At 40.1% G+C, this 6,000-nt stretch overlaps 1 long non-coding RNA gene across 1 annotated transcript in view; it reads right to left on the reverse strand.

The window, feature by feature from the left end:
* The window catches only part of LOC119530960, a 49,021-nt gene extending 45,477 nt beyond the window's left edge, over positions 1-3,544 (reverse strand). The window contains exon 1 of the long non-coding RNA XR_005216157.1: positions 3,418-3,544. This is a non-coding gene — a long non-coding RNA (uncharacterized LOC119530960). The remainder of the gene's footprint in view (positions 1-3,417) is intronic.
* Positions 3,545-6,000: the final 2,456 nt, after the last annotated feature.

Genomic DNA, 6,000 nt, shown 5'->3' on the forward strand with positions numbered 1-6,000 from the left:
AGGGGAGGGCAGTGAGTTCACCTGCCAAGGTGGCTCAGTTAGAGAGAGAGAGGACCACATCTGAGCAACAAAGAGGTACTCAGGGGGAGACTCTTAGGCACAATTATATGCAAGTTTAGCCTCTCCTTTGTGGTAACAAGCTTCATAAGGGCATGTCCCATGATTGAGGGCTCAGAACATCAAACCCATCAAACCGCCAGTCCCGATGTTTGTGACAACATCAACACCAGTCCAGGTGAGGAAGTCCAACACTTCTGTACCTTCCCCCAGTTCCTCGGGGGGGGGGGGGGGGCTGTAAATATATTTTTTATTCTCTGCCCAAATTACTTTGGGTTGTGTCACTATTTCACTTTAACCTATGCTAACCTACCGTATCTCACTTCCTATTCAAAGTTCCATGTAATTGTGGTGTTTGAACAAACCGACTCTAGAGTTATACTGTTTAGAAAATACAGATCCTGCACCAAATAGACATCTGTTCCCTTGGTCTCACATGGAAGTTGACCATGATCTTTCGATAAGTTAAAACCTTAGGTCTATGTTAAATCATGTATTCAAGGTACTCAGAATGTGTTTTTCTTAAGAAAATAGACAGTTCTCTCCTACAGTATAATGACTGGTTGTTGCAGAATCAGAAGGAGAAAATTAAGTATAAAATAAAACTTGAGTGGACATGAAATCTTATCAAATATTCATGGAAAAGGAATTTTATTTCTTGTGGTCAAAGTTGGGTAAGATTTAATGGATTTAATTACATGATTTTTTTTAAAGAGCTTTAGTATCAAATAATATGCTGTTGTGAAACTTGAATTTGGTTTTATCTCAGTTTAAATGGCAAAGTTTTCTTGAATTATTGGTGTGTTCAGGTGGTAAAAAGTTTTCCTTTACCTTGTATATAATTGGCCTAAAAGGCAGATATTCAATAATTGCCTGTATTTTATGTTGCCCTTTTATATCCTTGGTTATAAGAACCAAATCTTCTCCCTTGTAAAATAATTAAGGACTAAGATTTTTTCTTTGTTTTGTTTATCATATTACAGTCTATATTTTTACTTTTAAAATATTTTATTGCTACTTCTGTTAAATAGAGATCCAAGTTTTGTTTCATTATGACCCAAAATCCAATTTAGCCATGTGTTCAAATGTCCTGGGAACTTTTGATTTTTTGCCTTTTCCAAGTGAAATCCTAAATAATGCCTTCTTTTTTTTATTCCTTAGGGAAAAAAATTTATTTATGGTAAACGCAAAATAATAATGAAAGACAACATTGTCAAGCAACACAGTCTCAGGATTTTCACTTATACAATAACATTATTTGAGCAGTTTATCAAATGAACTTGGTACAAAAAGAAACACTGACAAGTTTTAAGCTAATATTGCATTTAATTTTCTCTGAAAATAAAACCTATCCAAATCCATTTTGTTATACTTAGTATCTTAAATTTTTTTACAAACTCCAAGGCAATGTTTAAAAGCCTGGTCAGATACAAGAAGAGTTGAGATTCAGCAAATGTTGAATTCAGAGCAATTTCCCGAGAATGTGAATTTTTCTTTTCTACCCAATAATGAGTTCTATTTCCCAGTTAACAGGAACTAGCAATTTAAAGCACTATCTACTAAGGGAATTTAAACACTTATTTATTAAAAACCCACTGTATATGGGCACTTGTTGTTTAGGGATAGAGCCCTAAACTAGAGAGATATGGTCCATACCTTCAAGGATCTCACAGTCTAGCAGAGGCAAACCTCAATTACTGTACCAGTAATCTAGACAAATGAGTTAAGGCATTTCCTAACCAATATGCAAAGCTCAGAGCAAACATGTAATTAGGTGGTAACTATACAGAACATAGTTCTGCCTCATTCTTCCTTTTTGCTCTTTAGCTTAAATGCCTGAGAGCTAGTTATAATAATCCATAACAGGATATTATTCCATTTCTACCGTTAATGTGTGATCTCGTTTTAAAATCAAAATTCTACGTTTTAATTTTTGCAACCTCATCATTATTTACTTTTTGTCACATCTAACTGGGTTATTCTATCAAGTTAATCAGATATTCAAAAAAATGTTGCCTCACAATAGCTACAGTTTATGTTGATTCCCATAAACTTGAATTAATTAATTGAGTAAAGTTTTTAAAAATTTGCAAACAGATCATTTGTTTTTATACATTTTCAATTGAATTTTATAAAACATAATAATAGCTACCACGTATTGAATACCTACTATTGAAATAAGTGGTTCTTTTAAACATAATTATTTGTAATCCCCTGTGCAAGGTACTATTGGCCCTGTTTTACAGATGAGAAAACTGAGGTGCAGAGAAGTTAAGTGAGTTCCCTTGCAACACACAGCTATTTAGTATAAAGCCAGGCACGGAATCTCTGATTATTTGACTGGTCAATTTGTTCTCTTGAGAATTCTAAATTGAGCACAGAGTTCTCACTCTCCAGGACTACATACAGTAGAAATACTCATTGTGCAGCATCATAATGTGACAATAATACTGTCAAAACTTTTAAGCAAGCAGAGTCCAATAAAATATCTAAGGTCCAAATAAGACATCTGATTAACCAGTGAGATGAAATGTGAAAAAAGTTCTCAGGTAAATGGCAGGTAACTGGAGGGTGTGTAACTACGAAGTATTTGCTAAGATGAGTAACCCACATCCAGCAATGGCACCACAACCTCTAAGCCTGGCAGTGTGAAACTCTCCCAGAAAGGGAGGAAATTAGCTCACAGTAATGGGGGACAGGCTGGAAACTCCAAAGAAAACGCTGTGTCAGGGAGAGTTTTTGTTTTTTTTGTTTTTTTTCCTCTTGTCTTCAGTGGAGCTGATCTTACAGAGTGATCACACTTGATCACTCTGCCCAGGTCACCTGTTCTTGGAGGGATCCACGTTTTGAAAGAGCGCAATTATTTAGGCACACACATTACGAAAAGCCTAGTCTTTTTTTTTTTTTTTTTTTTTTTTTTTGCACAAATGGCCCCAATAAAACGTGGAAATCTTTAAGGGTGAACAGGAAGGAAAACATGTAAGATAAATTGCTCTGCACTCACTTCCAAAAGGCTCTTTTCTGTCGTTTATCCAAGTGCTGCTGACAGCACCCAGGAAGATTCCACCGACAAATTACAGATTGTAAACCTAAACTGCCATCCACCTCATGACTAACTTTCCGAAGGTCTGCAGCGCTTTTCGGGGCTGCCTTCCCCATCTCCTACTGCCGTTCCAACTCTCAAGAAATCTGCTAAAACCATTCGCTGAACACCAATGTTGCAGAACCTCTTGAAAAGAAAAACGTCCGTTTCGGCTCTGGGACAGCATGCTCGCCATCCAGTAACTAGCGGTTTCTTAACACGAATGCGATTAATATTAGCGAACTCCTGACCTTAAATGTGCGGGCTAAATAAATTACCTCAGATCAAAAGTGGTGAGCTCTCAGAACAGCATAGCGGCTCCTTGAACCACCCGAAAAGGCCGATTTCATCGGATGCCTCCCTTTCTGGAGCCTGCGGTGCCTGCAGCAGCAGCAGACGGCGGCGGCGAGGGTGCCCAGCAGAAGCACCGAGAGGAAGAGGGGCCCATTGCGTGCTGCGGGGTCTCAGCAAGACGAGGAAAGCCGCGGCGATCACCGTGCAGCGGGGTTGGACGGCGGCCGCACGGGCACCGGCGAGGCGCGCGCCGGGGAGGCGGGCAGGGGCGCGCGCGCGGCTCAGCGCGCCATGCCCGGCTTCGCGCCCCCGCGCGGAGCTCGGTGGCTGCACACCCCGCCACGGGCGCGCTACGCGAGTGATCCGAGGCTGCGGAGAGCGCGTGCCATGACTCCCCCCTGCGTTCCCAGGCGCCCGCGCCCCTTCCGTGCGCTGCCGCCGCGCATCTTCCTGTGGCCGCCGCGGGTCTCAGCGTCCCGGGAGCCGGGCGCACGTGGGTCCAAGAATGCCTTCTTAATCTCAGACTGTCTTTAGGATTTTCCAGGGGGCCACTGGGAAGTCACAAAGAATTTGTTCTTTCACCTTGCAAAATGGGAAGTGCTAAAAATAATTACATTTAGCTAATATGTAATGAGTTACATGGAAAGTATAGTCAAATTTAAAAAAGATTTTTAACCTTCCATTGGTTAAATTTGCATGGATAAAAATGTTATTAATTTAAGTATTTCAGAAATTATATGAAGTTCATAGAGATTTGGCAATGTCCTTACTGTCCATAGTATGTCCTGGCACTGATTTGCTGGATATCAGACAATAGTATAAGGTTATATAGGTCATAATTTCAGTTATTCTTAAAAAATATTTAAGTCCATGGAAACAGCCAAATTTCCTTATGAGTTCCATGTTTTTTAATGAACTCATCAGATTTTTCACTTTTGTAAAGAAGTTCACTATGGCTTATTTAGTCTTTGCAATCCACAAATTCTTTAGTTTACTCTTCTACTTCCCTGAAGTTGCTTACAGGCCTGAGTACATCAGTATTAAAGGGACAGACTCAAATGCACATAGAAAGGACAGTGCCAGGTTAGGGTACAGACAAAAATAACTTTGTGTTTGTGCCACTAGACTGAAACAAAATTTCCAGAACTCTAGTCGAAAAGCTGATGTGTTCCTCAGAATGCTAACAGAAGGTCGAGGGAAACAGGAATCAATTATAGAGCAGTCAATGATTGCATAAGGAATGATTGTTAATTTTTTGTGTGTAATACTGTTGATACTTTAATGTTCTACTTTCTGGATACAGGGAACTCATTTCACTCTTACCTTATCTAAACACTTGTATGGACTATAATTTATAAACAAAAAGGAAACATTTATTTTGTCTCTCTTCCTGGTCCCTCCAGAATTTAAAAAAAATTGAGTATTCTTATTTTCATGTCCATGTAACAATTTGCAGAAGTTAAATAAGAGTCTGTCCGCACATTCCAAAGTAATTTGGGCAGAGAATAAAAAAAATATTTACAGGCTCCCCCCACCCCCCCAGCCTCTCCCCACTCCCACCCCCCGCCACCAAGGAGCTGGGGGAAGGTGCAGAAGTGTTGGACTTCCTCACCTGGACTGGTGTTGATGTTGTCACAAACATTGGGGCTGGCGGTTTGATGTGCCGAGCACTCTATCATGGGACTTGCCCTTGTGGGGCTTGTTACTGCAAAGGAGATGCTAAAATTGCATATAATTGTGCCTAAGAGTCTCCCCTTGAGTACCTCTTTGTTGCTCAGATGTGGCCCTCTCTCTCTAACTGAGCCATCTCAGCAGGTGAACCCACTACCTTCCCCCCTATGTGAGACCCAACTCCCAGGGGTGTAAATCTCCCTGGCAACGCAGGATATTATGCCCAGGGATGAATCTGGACCTGGCATCATGGGATTGCGAATATCTTCTTGACCAAAAGGAGGATGCAAAATGAGACGAAATACTTTCAGTGGCTGAGAGATTTCAAGTGGAGTCGAGAGGTCACTCTGGTGGACATTCTTATGCACTATACAGATAACACCTCTTAGGTTTTAATGTATTGGAATAGCTAGAAGTAAATACCTGAAACTACCAAACTCCAACCCAGTAGTCTGGACTCCTGAAGACGACTGTATAATAATGTAGATTACAAGGGGTGACGGGGTGATTGTGAAGGCCTTGTGGATCACACTCCCTTTGTCTAGTGTGTGGATGGATGGGTAGAAAAGTGGGGACAAAAACTAAATGACAAATAGGATGGGACGGGGAGATGATTTGGGTGTTCTTTTTTTACTTTTATTTTTTATTCTGATTCTGATTCTTTCTGATGTAAGCAAAATGTTCAGAAATAGATTGTGGAGATGAATGCATAACTATATGATCGTACTGTGAACAGTTGATTGTATACTATGGATGATTGTACAGTATGTGAATATATTGCAGTAAAACTGAGTTAAAAAAAATAAGAATCTGTCTATGTTAACAGGACATAATTGCAAACATTGGCTACATCACCAAAGCATTCAAGGAAATAAAACATTTTTAAGGAACTAAGG

This window comes from Choloepus didactylus, chromosome 4 (genome assembly GCF_015220235.1).
Source record: "Choloepus didactylus isolate mChoDid1 chromosome 4, mChoDid1.pri, whole genome shotgun sequence".
Classification (NCBI taxonomy): domain Eukaryota; kingdom Metazoa; phylum Chordata; class Mammalia; order Pilosa; family Megalonychidae; genus Choloepus; species Choloepus didactylus.